The sequence below is a fragment of the Xenopus tropicalis genome, chromosome 1, assembly GCF_000004195.4.
Source record: "Xenopus tropicalis strain Nigerian chromosome 1, UCB_Xtro_10.0, whole genome shotgun sequence".
Lineage (NCBI taxonomy): Eukaryota > Metazoa > Chordata > Amphibia > Anura > Pipidae > Xenopus > Xenopus tropicalis.
In genome coordinates, this window is record NC_030677.2 from 115,589,865 (window position 1) to 115,605,028 (window position 15,164).

The 15,164-nt window shown below is 38.1% G+C and overlaps 1 protein-coding gene across 2 annotated transcripts in view; it reads left to right on the top strand.

Moving 5' to 3' along the window:
* The window catches only part of lpar1 (lysophosphatidic acid receptor 1), an 82,866-nt gene that overhangs the window by 21,850 nt on the left and 45,852 nt on the right, over positions 1-15,164 (top strand). Inside the window, 1 exon segment of one of the 2 annotated variants that reach the window (NM_001102843.1) lies at positions 2,357-2,452. The exons of the other annotated variant lie outside the window; for it this stretch is intronic. The gene's annotated coding sequence lies outside the window, so the exon portion shown is untranslated. 2 annotated transcript variants of the gene reach the window in all.

Here is a 15,164-nt window from a genome sequence, read left to right on the forward strand (position 1 = left end):
TACAAAATAATATTATCGCAAATCAGTCCTTTGCACATACGATGGAACTTAGAGTTACTGAAAAATTATTTAATTGATATATTTATGGCTGTGTGACATACTATGCCAACTGTAAATATACTGTAGTACAACAATATTAGTACAGCAATGAGAATACTGTCTGATCTATGTGAATCCTCTAGAGATTGCGCCTTAATAGACAAAATTAAAAATTATGCTTTTGTTGTTGGCCTGAAAAGGGACATCTTGCTCCCTATTGAATTAAACGAGATTAGCCAAATGCAGGGGTCTATTTACAAAGCAAAATAAGGGCTGAGCCTGGAATATGATAATGAATCCCTGGGGCAATTGGGATGTTGTAAACACCACATTTTTAGGGCAATGACACACAGGGCTACTTGTAGCCAGCTACTTATCACAGCTAAATACAAGTAGCTGGCTACAAGTAGCACCGTATGTCAGGGCACTGGCACATGGGAAGATTGGCACCTGCGCTAAATGTTTTTTATCACGGGCGACTTATCTCACCAAAATGCCTTCCCATCAGCAATAATGTGAATCGAATATGGGATGGCATATTGTTGCTTCAGCTTTCCACAGTTGCCTCACAAGGAAACTTTGGGTCACTTTGAAGAAAACGAAGAAACGAGTATGCCATGCCACTGGCGATTCACATTATTGTGGGTTAAATGACCCTCCCCCAAAGCCCCCATTTCTTTGTGTTCCTAGGCAAAAGTAGGCTATTGCCACATAGAACAGTTTCTGTGTACAAGAGCAAGCTGAGAAACCAGGCCTCCATCTCCTATTCTCCCACTGTCGGCACTCTTAGGGGCATATTTATTATGCTGTGTAAAAAATGGCGAGAAAATTGGCCACACATCGCCAGGCTTCGTTGTGTAAAAACGGCGTAAAATTGGCGTAACAATAATGTAACAATAACGGTGTAACAATAACAAATTTTTGTTATGCATTTTTTCTTCCACCGGAACCTATGAAAAATAACAGCGTAATATCCGGTGTTCAGATGGCGATCTTTTCCATTTATTTTACACAGCTTTTTGCTCCATTTTTTCGGCGAATTAGTTGCTTTTTGCCGTTTTACACAGCATAATAAATATGCCCCTTAGTGACTGCAGTGGCAGTTTTCAGTGCCTAAACACATGAGTATGCACAGGCCAAAATCAGCCCCTTGTGGGCTGCCTATAGCCAAGGCACTACAAATAATGAATTCTTCTAAAGGAGTCTTGAACATTGATTAGGGAACATAGATACAGTAGCAGTAAAGCTTATCTTTCCTATTCATCCATTTGCTACTCTAAAGACATTCCTTTAATGTTGACAAATCATTAGCTGATCTTATCATCAAAGCTGCAAGTAATTCATTCATTCTAGATGCAAGTGTTTGAGTGGATTTGATACTTAAGTACCATTATAAAATGCTTGAGTCCTACAAAATGTTACTTTAGTTAAATTAGGCAATGTGCAATTGATATGGGTTAAAGCAGAGGAATTGAAATGGTGTTTGTTTTTTTATATGATCTGTGTTTAAAGGAAATGTATCACTAAAATCTAAGAGCAGTAATCTTAAACCAGACAGTCTCTAGACAGCTACTTCTTTTGTTTAAGAAATGTATTAGTAAATTCTTCACAGTCCGGGAATCTCTCCTGGCCTATAAATATTTATTTGGTTTGCTACTAAGCACCAGAGGAATTTATCATGTATGGAGCACCCAAGATATCATTGTTAACATTTCTGCCACCAAGTGTAAAGGCCCCCATATACGTTGAGATCCGGAAACTATGGGTGGGCGATATCGGGAAGCGTGTAGGTTAAAAAAAAATAATAATAATTTGATTGTTTCGTAATTATATTGGCGTCAATGGGGCAATTGGTTCAATCCGACTGAATTTTCTAACCTGGCCGATCGATATCTGGCAGGCCCCTCGTTTCTGCCCCTACACGGGCCAATAAGCTGCCGAGTCGGTCCAAGGGACCGATATCGGCAGCTACTGACGGCCCGTGTATGGGGACCTTAACAGTGATTCCAAGATATCGCTTTTTGCTCTGCCCCATAATCCAGAGAATCAGTGTTTCCCCAGGTATGAGGAGTCACTATAATGGCTACCAGCAATTATTTCAGGTGACAGTTGCCTTTATAGGTATAACTTGCTACAGCTATAGTATGACTGGCACCGTGGTGAACGCAATACATTTCCAGCAACAATTACTGTAAGGGTCAGAAACTATTGATGAATTTTTCTGTTCTCTCAGTACGGTAATCAAGTTAGACCAAGACTGTATATGTGTATTACATGATATAATATCTCAGTGATTGTAAATTGATTGTACTTATAGGAACCAGTTTCTGGCTGCCAAAACTAGAGGTATTTGGATGGTGGGGGCAGGTTGCAGAACCCCAGGCAAACTTCAACATCTACATGAGGGGGCGAAGTGAGTATCTCTAAGTAACTTTAACATTTACTTTATTATATTATATATTTTTTGGCATGCTGTAGCGCATTTGTCTAAATTAAATATCATGTTTTCACTTGATCTGAATACCCAGTCCCCCATACACTGCACCCAAATATACATACAGAAAACCTATTGGCTGGAAAGCCTGCAGCTTGATTTTTTTTTTAACCATAATAACATAACAAATATCATCCTATGCCAAACAAACTTGTTTTGTTGATAAGCATTGTAAACATATAAGTGCAACCATTAGGGCTGTGGCACACAGGGTGATTAGTCGTGACATTCACTTAAAAGTAATGTAAATACAAAATCTAAAAGATATAAATTTTATTCTTCAGCATCACAGAAATTCATTAAAAACATCCCTATCCCATAAAAACACAATAAAGTAGCAGTAGGAGTGTACCCCTCCTATAGAATGTAAAAATGTACCACCATGAAGCGACTGATTTAAATTATACCATACAGAAGAGAAAGGCTATTTTAAAAAATAGTCTGTGAATGTTAGCAAATAGGCAGTCCCTTAATGTAAGTTCTCCAGTACTGTATGTTACAGCAATAGGCATGTATCTTAACTGTCCTCCAGCTTATCCAAAAGGCAAGGGTATACATTTTTGAAGTGTATGCTATAGAGTTGAAAATCATGTTATATTCCACCTTAAATGCGACTGAAATTTTGCGGCAAATATTAGCATGTGCAATTAATGTGCAAACAGTACTTAGCTTGCTCCCGCTCCTTGGTGGAGATCCCCCTCAGACCAGATCTCCAACGTCTCCAGGAGACAGCACTTCTGTATTCCTGGATGTTTCCACACAGCACCTTGCTAAAAGCCTGCATGCATTTAGACCTTAAATGGGTTAGAAGGATCTTAAAGGAGGGCCCTCCATTCCCAACTGCTGCCGCACTCCCTCAACATCCATTTCATTACAAACGTGACTTTCTTAAGAGGTACCACACTAAAAGAACATGCTGATATTTGCCGCAAAATTTCAGTAATTTAAAGCCTAACCCCTTCTAGTAGTCAAAGTAAACAAGGACCATGGTTAATCACCCCCATTAATTAAACAGTAAAGGTAGCCATACATCTAAAGATGTCATCAAACCAGTGGATCTTTGCCCACCTATGTACTGAGCCATATCATGCTGATAGGACCAAATAACCAGATTATAATAGGTGCCAATGCAGGATCTCGAAAGAAAACTGCACTAATGCGCCTATGTGGTCACACAGGATTATTAAACCTGCCTGACAAATATCTGGATAATTTTCAGGCAGATATCGGTCAGAGAGGAAGTCGGAGAGGTCCCATACACAGACACATAAACTGCAACTCAGTTTGAAGGGGTCAAATCAGCAGCTTAAATCTGCCCATGTATGGCAGCTTTAGATCCCCTGTCTCCTAGAGGAAAATGTTGTATATATATCAGAGAGCACCATAGCTTCATTGTAATCAGCTTGAAAAAGAAACTAAAAATGTTCTGAAAGCTTGCTACGATTATCTTAGTTAGCCAATAAAGGTATCACCTTTATACCACCATAAACATTTTGACTGGCTAGAACGTTACATCACCTTTTCCTGCATCTAGAGGAAAATGTGACAGAAATAGGATTTTGGTCTATACTTTCTCTCGGTTTATTTTTCATTGCAATACTTTCATATTTATTTTAATCAGACATATGTAACATCAGTTTATGTTATCATGTCAGTGTATCTACATAAATAATCTCCCCTCCTGGTCCAGGCATACTGCAAATGTTAAAATGTGTAATGTTCAGAGCTGCTTGTCTAATGATCTCCTTGGGACATCATGTACTAAAAACAAGGTCAAAATGCAGCAATGTGGTTTTCTTAATTTGCACAAGCCAGTACTATTTAACTATTACTGATATTGTAGGAGTTTTGAGAAGAGAAATGAAAAGCAATTATGTTTATGAAGGTCTTAAGAAATGCTGACATTGAATATATGCAAAATATATTTCTAGAAAGGAAAAAGAACCAGTCCTGGCAGTAATTAGCTGAATGTTCGGTAACTGAGCAAAAATATCAGATCAGTACTAGATATTTTTATGTATCTCTTCTATTTAAGTGGATTCTATCATTATCATCAGAATCACAGATCTTGAATTAAGTGCCATACTGATGTTGTACATTTGCTAACCAGCTTTTGTAACCCTGTTTAAATGATCGCTACTTGCTATAGTCTAAAGTGGGAATGGTTAGCTTGGGTAAGTGATCTTACTTTCTACAGAAGTAATCTGAGAACTGCTCCCTTTGCAGCCCATCCCCTTTGTTGTCATGGGCAGACTGAAAAGGAACCTGGACATTTTAGTAGATAAAATTTATAGTACAAAGGCAAAACCTTGAAGTATTCTTGGGGTAGAGACAGACAGGGCTACTAGTTGCAGCGATTTTTTAAAACCCCAGCCTTGGCGATGGAAAACATCTCTCTGCATTTATAGACACAGCATTGGCCTGCATTTTTTGCAGGCCAAAATCCATCCCGTCTGTGCAATACTGTCCATCAATGTCAGCAATAGCAGGCAGATCAGTGTTTTCTCCCCCAGGAGTAGATGCTGCTGGAGAAAATGCCTCATCTGACATGGCGCTTATATCTGTGACGCTGTCCATGAAGAGTGGCCAGTTTATAGTATGGTTAAGTAAACCAGCATATTGGTATACTTTCGCCATCCACGTGTGCCCATAATTCACACAAGTCTTTCTTTGTTTTCATTTAATCAGTTCTAAAAGCCTAAAAGAATGTCGAGTTCTGCATTGTATACACTGTACAAAGCAAATTTATATATTGTATATTGAGAGGCACAAGATAAGGCGGTATATTTATCAAAGAGTGAAGTTAGAGCTCACCACAGTCCACAGTGAAAGTGAAATCCCACCACTCTTCATTAATTTCTATTGCATGTTTAAAGACATATTTATCAAAGAATGAACTTTCACTCACTGATAAATACTATTTTAAAAATGCCATAGAAATGAATGGAGAGTGGCGGAGTGGTCTGTGGCAAGCTCTAACTTCATTTTTTGATAAATATACCCCATTAGCCTTGGTAAGGGGGTACAAATATTTTGGCCATTATCTTGTGTAGTAGCCTAGTGTTATATAGTAATATGTACACCCTTGTCTGCCTCCATCTAATACCCTTAACCTGTACAGATGAAGCTGTGCCCTTAATTTTCTGTAAGCTGCAAGCAGCAAAAGGGCAGAGAGAAAATGTTCCTGTCTTTCCATTGTTCATGTCCTTTGAACAGACTGTGATTAAAGGAACAGTAACACCAAAAAATAAAGTTTTTTTTAAAGTAATAAAAATATAATGCACTGTTGCCCTGCACTCGTAAAATTGGTGTGTTTGCTACAGTAAGGGCTCTGGCACACGGGGGAGATTAGTCGCCCGCGATAAAACTCCCTGTTCGCGGGCGACTAATCTCCCCGAGTTGCCTACCCCCTCGCGAGTCTTTTTAGGCGATTTGCGCGAAAATCGTGCCGCCGCGTCTGCCATCCCGCCGGCGACTTACATGTCCGCCGGTGGGATGGCAGGGGTAGGCAACTCGGGGAGATTAGTCGCCCGCGAACAGGGAGTTAATCGCGGGCGACTAATCTCCCCCGTGTGCCAGAGCCCTAACCCTACTATAATTTATATAATAGGCTGCTGTTTAGCCATGGGGGCAGCCATTCAAGCTGGAAAAAAGGAGAAAAGGCACAGGTTACATAGCAGATAACAGATAAGTTCTGTAGAATACAATAGTATTTTATCTGTTATCTGCTATGTGCCTGTGCCTTTTCTCCTTTGAATAGCTGCCCCCATGGCTACACAGCAGCTTATTTATATAAATTATAGTAGACTTTCTGAAGTAAATGTGCAGGGCAGCAGCACATTATATTTTAATTAGTTTTATACACTTTCATTTTTTGGTGTTACTGTTCCTTTAAGTAATAACACATGTTTGGCAATGGCTTCTCTATGCTAATCCATTTAAATAAGCAAGGGAAACTCATGTGACAGGAATATTTTTATGTATGTTTTCTTAATATTTTCATATAAAAAAAATAGAAAATATAAATGCGTATGCATTAATGCTTTTTTAACCCTAGTCATAGTTACAAGGCTGCTGTATATTCTTGCTTGCTAGGATGATCATATATACCATTCTGTTTCATGATAGTTGTCTTATTTGTCAATGAAACATTACAATAATTAATACAGAATATGTGTCTTTAACCTATAATACAGATATCAGTTTGACTTAAGTATGTGGCTTTTCTCTCTGCTGTTTGGTGAAAGCAAAGTAGTTTAGCATTCTCTAATGAGCTACCACAAAGATAAAAGAAGTATAGCACTTTCCAGCTGTTGCAGTTCTTTTCTTTAAAATATTAGGTAAGAGTTTTTTTAAACTACATCAGATCTTGTATCACACGTTTTGTTAGTTTTTAATAAGAGATGCACTTTCTTTATTTTTTTTGCTGATGCCTTAACATATTTTGTAAAAATAACAAAAAGTTAGCGGCTTTGCACTGGCTCTAGGCTACCATAGACTTTGCTTACTAGGGATAGGTAAGAAAATTTAATTGACAGCATTATTGGTATAAACCTGGACAAAAACAAAGGTGGAGTGCCTGGATATTTTTGACAACATTTACCATATACAGTATAAGGAGCGAATAGGCATAGCATTATTTCCAAATCTTTACTATATCTTTTGCTCACATTGCCTGATTTTTCCAAAATATAATATATAATATATTACATCTCTGATGTGGATGCTGAAGCCCACATTCATTTTATATGCCTTTAATCCCATAACATACATCTTTCCATATGATGTTTGTCCTCAAGCTACCTCTGTTTTAACTTATTTTGCCAGTGATTACTGACATAATTGTAATACACAACTAGGAAATCACAAAGTAAAGTTAAAAGGAAATTTCAGCCATCTGTGCCTATGTAGAGTCTGTCATGCAAAGAACTGCCCTGGGCATCTTCAGTACAGTCTGCTCTATTTATCTCTCTATGAGTACACCATTTGGCAAACCAATTAGCGAGTCCAGAGGCTAAAAGATTGTTGGCAATGACGCTATCAGAATTCAACACTTTACGGCAGGTGACAGACCCCAAAGCAAATGTTAGGGCCATGGTAGACGGGGAGATTAATCGCCCGCGACAAATCTCCCTTGTTGCAGGCGATTAATCTCCCCGATATGCCATCCCACCGGCTTGAATGTAAATCGCCGGTGGGATCGCAACAAGGGAGATTTGTTGTGGGTGACTAATCTCCCCATCTACCATGGCCCTTAGAAATGGTAAAATACATAAGTATATATAAGTACATATACAAATAGCAGTGTGACAACACTTATAAACTGGTAACACCAATAATCATAACTGGCGGTATCTTTTGGTTTGCTGTGCAATGCTTGTCTCTACTAAGAAAGGCTTACTGTAAGGGTGTACCTGAAAAACTGCATTAGGAAACAAAAAGTTTCTTTCCTAGCATCTGAACCTCATCCCCACCTCTGCTGCTTGTTTCTAAACTACTGCAGCTGGATTTCCTGCCCCCATAACGACTGCTGGATTGTATGGTCATGTAACTCATTTTTGACTTCTATTATCTTTATAAATTACAGTAGGAGGACATTATCTACTATATAAACACCTTTCGAGAAACTAATAGGAATAGCTTAGCAGTTCATGGGGTGTGCTTGGACATAACTGAGGGTAGTGGTCAGTTGACTGTAACTTAAATACTCCCTAATGTGTGCCACAGACAAAAAAAATCTTATTCTAGTTAACAGAAACTGGCTGCTTATGTAATTAGAAAGTCATGTTTTCCATTAGAGAAAGAACAACGGTGTACATTTTTTAAAGAAAACCAACAAAGGAAAAGCTATAATCAAATCAATATAGTTTTAAAATACAAAATTTTATTAAGCCTTAATAAAAGTTACTTTTAAAGATTTAACTGATAACCCTAATACTTGAACCTTGATTATATGCACAAAAGGAACTAAACTACTTGTTAAAATGTGCAAAGGCTTATGAAAAGTCATCAGTTGTGAATAACATTATGTTCTAATGTAGTATCTTATTAATCCATGTTTTTTTGTTATTTCTTTAACTGAACCAGATCACAAATAACCCCTCTGCATAATGGACTCAAGCTAACAAAAAAGTCACAGCAAAGGGTAATCTAATTACCTACATTGCAAGAGTTTTTTTCCACTATTGAATTCATATTGAACAAGGTTGTATACTGCCCCTTTAGGTACTGTTTTTTTTAGTAACCCAGCAATGAGTTTAGTTAAACCATCTTCCTCTAAAAAGATGATTGTTTACTTCAGTCTAGTCATGGGGGCTCTACAAAGATTCAACGAACAACAAGGTCCTTGGGATTGTGAATTTTTGTTGTGATTGTTTGCTGAGACTTAACATTTTTGCATCCCTGTTTGTGTAATCACTCAGTAAATGTTCTTTCATATGCAGTTTTTTTTTTGTTGTACCAAACAATTCTTATTATTTTACTGTGCCCGGAGTCATTGCTAAATGAAGTACTTTCAGATTCACTCGATGTAAGCTTTTTTTGCTTTTGTTCTTGATTTTGATAAAAAATACTTTGAACTGTCCATAGTGTTGCAATATATCTATTTGTGCAATTTAAGCACATTCAGTTAGAGGAATATGCTGCCCTGTTATTGATCTTCCCACAATGTAACTCTGACACTGCTGAACAATATTTGTGTGGAACACACTTTATAATGTAATAACTAAGGGCCTGAAACCATTTGTTTTTCCTGTTTTTACAATTACTAGGAGATACTTGTGACAGTTTAACATAGTTTAATAAACAGAAATGCTTATTTAGACAAGGGATGACAACATCACTTTAAGCACGAGAAAATAATTTTTATGTTGCAATGAAAAATCACTCTCACAGGGCTTGGATATTAGGATCCCTTTGGACATCAGCGTATAGGATATGAGCTGTTCCGCCCTTTAGTGGAAATCTGGAAATTGTTTGTGCTAGCTTGACAAAATATGAGTACTGGAATATCAATTCAACAACTCTGAATAAAAGTTGTAAAGAAAATGTATGCTTGGCCTATGAGAATTGTTCTTTTCTCTTTTATATACGCAATAGTTACAGACCACGTGACTCCTAGCACATTCTAAGGCACATCACATAATAAGTATAATGAAAGAATGTTCATGTAAAAGTGATTTTTTATTTCCTCATCCTTAGTTTTCAGTAATCAGGATGTTTTTGCTTATTCTATTTATGTATGCAGTTTTTAGCTTGTGTGCATTAAAGGGTTTGTCACAACTTATGTTTTTATCACTAGGTGGTTTTTGAACAAAGGCACCTTTTAGTTGTACAAATGCATTTATAAGGGATGTACTAAGCATACAATAAGCATATATGTCTGTATTCATGAAAAATTTAAAGCAATATGAAAAGAAGATAATGCACATATGGTAATGATCAAGCTATGAATGTAACCCTTGCCATTCTTGCCCTAATTAACGTATGAAGCATAAATGAAGTAGATCTATTTACATAGCTGGTGAATTTCTCAGAGTTGATTAGAAGCACCAAATTTAACTCATCTTTCAGTTTTGAGACAACATTTATCATACATACTATGGTTGAGACATGCTTTCTTTTATTTGCTGGACCTGCTCCAGTCAGAAAAAGTTGGGAAGCAAAGAGGAATTTCTCCAGGGTCCACCATGGCAGTAAAGTCTCACAAGAGGACCATTGGCCTGCAATAACGTTTGATAGATGAATCTTCTGAAAATGGTAGAATATGGTGGAATCTGCTTAGATGGATTGCTATATACAGTGCGGTAGGAACACCTGTAAGTTCAAAAATCTGTGCATACTGCAGCATCCACCAGTGGCATGTGTTCATTGCAAAATGCAATTTGTTTGCTTTGAACTTAATTTCACCATAAACTATGCCTAATACCAAGAATGACATTTTGAAATCTTGCTTGCCAGGCTGCACCACACAGTGATCAAAGGCCAATGTTGTATAGGCATGCTTATTGACTGTTGTCCAGAATTGTGGCCATTCCCCTCTTATTATGTTTACTCAAATGTACAGTTTATGGCACATGGAAGTGATTTTTGTCAGGAAATGTAAATGTGGATGATTGGTATTCCTGTTTGTGATAAATCGTATGTTTCTTCATAATCACGTGAATATCTGTTATTCAGGGAGTTTTGATTGCCTCTTTGTCATTGCCCTAAAAACTAATAATAGTACTCAACTTTCATACAACTGGGAAACAGTACATGCTGTTTATAATAAGTAAAGAATGTAAATTATCTATCCTCAAATCCAGGAGTGTCAGGGATTGCAAAGCACTGGGGAGCCCTCTACTTACCAGAGCAAGGTACAGACCATACCTGAAATGATAGAGGCTCAGGTGCATTATGAATGACCCATAAAGGGGTGCTTATTTGCAGCCTTGTTCTATTTTGTTGCTAGTCATTGTTGCAGCATGTCAAGGCTCCAATTTTCACTAAGCAGCCACTGACAAAAAATAATAAATAGGTAAAAAAATGCCATTGTGTATAAAGTCTTTTTATAAAATTAAAACTAAGCACATGATTACTGATCAGCAATTCTGTCCTGTTGTGCTGAAAATTTAGCAAAACAGCAATGATTCACAAAACTTATTGAAGTCAATGGGCATTTTTCACAGCAACTTTTCATACTGCATAATTATTTTTCATTGAGTCTATGGGTGTTTTTTTGCAGTAAAACCTTACAAGGAATTGTGATCATCACTACACAACACATTTTCTAAACTTAAAGTATGTTATAGAGACATAAATGTTCATAAAGGAATAACTTGTAGATTGTAAGCTCTTTTGGGCAGGGCCCTCTTCACCTCTTGTATCGGTTATTGATTGCTTTATATATTACTCTGTATGTCCATGTATGTAACCCACTTATTGTACAGCGCTGCGGAATATGTTGGCGCTTTATAAATAAATGTTAATGTAATGTAATGTAAAGGGTAAGAACCCATGGAGTGGTTGAGTCGCCCCCAATAGATCTCTGCTATCGCGGGCGACTAACTGCTCCAAAATGGCTTTCCACTGCCAGATGAAAGCCTTTCACATTGCTTTCCGAAGTCGGAATGGTTAGTCACCCACGATAGCAGAGATCTATCGTGAGAAAATCAACCGTTCCGTGGGCTCTTACACTAAAGCAGGGGTGGGCAAACTACGGCCCGCGGGCCACATCCGGCCCATTGGCCTTTTTAATCCGGCCCGCCGACTCCAGGTCCCTTTAAATAATTTCTGGGCCCTGATTGGTTGCGCTTCGTGCGTGCTCGTGATGTCAATACGCAGGGAGCGCAACCATAAAAAAGGATGCAGCGGGGAGCCGGGGAACAGACGCAGCGGAACGATGGAGGGAGCTGCAAGTCGGAGAGATGGAGGATGCTAGTGGAGGGGGAGCTGGTGGGAGGACATTGGCCCGGCCCAGTCCGGCCCGCCTGTGAGTAAATGTGGCCCCCGAGCCAAAAACTTTGCCCACCCTTGCACTAAAGTGACTTTTTACTCTCTATTCTACCAAACAAATGTTGTAACAATATAGACAATATTTTGTGTGTTATTACCCATGTTTCTCTACAACATGGGAGTTCCATCTGACAAAATGCTATTGTCTCATTCTGTAAAATAAATCCTTTCAAGTGTCCTCCTAGATAACTGTTAAATGTGTCAACTTTAGTGTTTGAGTGCTAACAACTTCACTGTGACAGAATTAGTCATACTGTGTACTTTACACCAGGACCATGAACTAGCTATGATCCAATACAATGAATATAAAGATTATGGGAAATCAGTCTCATTGACTTGCTAACTCTTTTGAAATGAACTTCCTAAATCTTGCTGTGAATGACTTCTGAGGGATTTTATCAACACATTCCTTTTGAGACAGGAAAGTTAGCACACAATAGTATCATTGTATCCACAGACTGAATTTGACAGGGTAGACAGAAAAATATGTGGTGGTCTTCAGTTGTTGCTGTAAAAACAATATACTGATGTAGGAAGGAAAACAGTCCTGAACTGTGTAGGCCCTTAAATTATGTACTTTACTATGGGAAACTGCAAGCAATTAATATCTTCTGATAGCTATATCATTTCATGGGAACTTTTACTTTTTAAGCATCTACCTCCCAGCATGAGATAATACCAGTGCATGCTGGAAATAGTAATGTATTGTAATATTAAAATTATTCAAATTTACATGTTTCTAGGTGATGATGATGATAGATAGATAGATAGATAGATAGATAGATAGATGATAGATAGATGGATAGATATAGATAGATAGATAGTTTTAGTCTCCCTTGAAACCTTTGTCAAGTACTCACTGTATCCATATACCATGTTTAGGTGTTGATTTATATTAAACAGGATATGGCCATACGGATCTAATTCTCCCCATGTGAATAAACACAGCCTTTCCTTGTGCCTGCGCATGGAGCACCTGCATCGGCCCAGGTGTAGGCACACAGAACAAACTTTGGCACCAAAATGCATACCTGCATACTTCAAAGCGGGAATCTGCTCTGTCCGTGCTCTGTCTGCTGTGGCTCCGGGTGTAGGTAAATCTGAAGCTGATCAGAGCATAGGGTCTGATTCTCAGTCTGTGTTTACTCGCTGTTCTGAAACTGCTCAGACACTTATCTCACATTTTAGGCTAATGCCAAACGGAGCGTATTCTCGACATGCCTGAAAACTGCTTGGGGAGAGTACGCTCCTACATGTGTAGCTGATATCCACCAAAAACCGCGAGACTATGCATTATTGGTGGATATTGGCTACATGTGCCTGCACCCGAGCATATACAATGCTTTTGGGGGCAGGCACAGGTAAGAGGATTTTCAAGCATAGGAGCGTATTCTCTGCAAGCTTTCCCGGCTTGCTGAGAATACACTCCGTGTGGCATTAGCCTTAGCGTGGGCAGCAGAGGTCTATCCATTAGCCTTACATCCTGGGAAAGTGACCCATTTTTAAACAGACATCAAGTAACTAATCAGCGATTGTCATTACATGGATGATCCCATACAATTGTGAACAGATGTCAAGATGTGTAGACAAACTTAAGGCCCAAAGAGGGGGGATGTGGACTTCAAAGCACACAACTTAAATCTTAAACTCAAGGTCCCTGCCTCCTGTGACCTTTAGACTGGCATGTCCACTGTGCAAAAATCTGCTGTAAAGGCTGCTCATCAAAGCTGTGTTATATACTGTACCTTTTTAAAACTGCATTCAGCAGGGTGAAGGCACATATTTTAGTTTACATTGTACTCTTTTATATAAAATATTTTTTTTTTCATTCAGGGGTAAAACTGAACTTTCCTTGCAATTAAAATAGAATAAACAATGTTTTCGATTTTATAAAAATCAATTGATAGACTTTTTTATTTTTGTCTGAATAGAAAAGTCTTCACAGATTTTGGAACATTAATGCAAAGGCAGTGCACAAATCTGCAATACTTAACCCCAAATACCACAATAGCTTTTACCACTAAATGCACATTTGCATTAGTTTGCAATTAGTATAAAACAATATTCTGAATGCAGCTCATGATAAAACAATAAAAGAGGTCTGAAACCATTAAATGTATATTAGAAACTGGTTTTAAGTCTAGCCAAGGTTTTTGCATACCTTAGTAAGGAGGCAAGGCACCAACTCTATTTGGCAGAAGTAACATTCAGCTAATGACAATGCTGTGATCAGAGGCCTTTATAAATTATTAAATTAAATTCAAATGGCTGAAGCTTTGAAAAAAAAAAACAATCAAGGTTAGCTATGCTACAGTTATCACAGGACACTGGGCTGACATCCAGATTTTCACTTTTTGCTGTTGGCAGAGTGGGCAGTTATCTTGTGATGACCTTCCATTGTGTTTTTTCCTTTACAAATCCATGGGGAAAAGTAAATCATTTTTATTTAGAAAACAGTCATGTTCACGGACTCATACGAAGTCAAGACAGTAATCCATTGACAATATCCTGAAATTCTAATGTTATAATGGTCTTATGTACACTGCTGTTGGATTCAGCAGTCCATTACCTTGTTTCCATAACAGATTCTTATTGATGTACTAATGAATACTATAGTCTGGTTTGGTTGGGTCCATTTTAAATATAAAGTAGTGGCTGTGGGTCTGTATCCTTGGGTCCCGGGCTGATAATACAATGCTTGTCTCACCTCCCTCTGACAGCTCAATGTGATGACATCTCACTACTGTCTCTTCAGGAAAAGAGATTTTTACAGGGTTGAAATATAGAGCCTAGTAGCCTAAGGCACAAGGCCCAAAATGTAGCCAAAAGCAAGTGGCACTAGTAGAGGGTAATATAAAAACCATAAAGACTAATAGGCAGGTAGTATTTACTGGTCTGCTGTTTGAAAGCAAACATCTGATTTGTTGCTATGGATTAATACGTCTGGACAAACATTGTGCTGTCTATTTTTACTTTTTGCCTCCAGTGTTTCTCTCACCAAAATTTGTCAAAAGGCCTAAAATCTGCGGTCTGTGTGACATTCCTCACAGTTTAGCAAGTAACATTAAAACATAGTACCCATTGTACCCATTTCATTTTACCAGATACAAAATGCCTCAAATCACCCCCTCCTGTC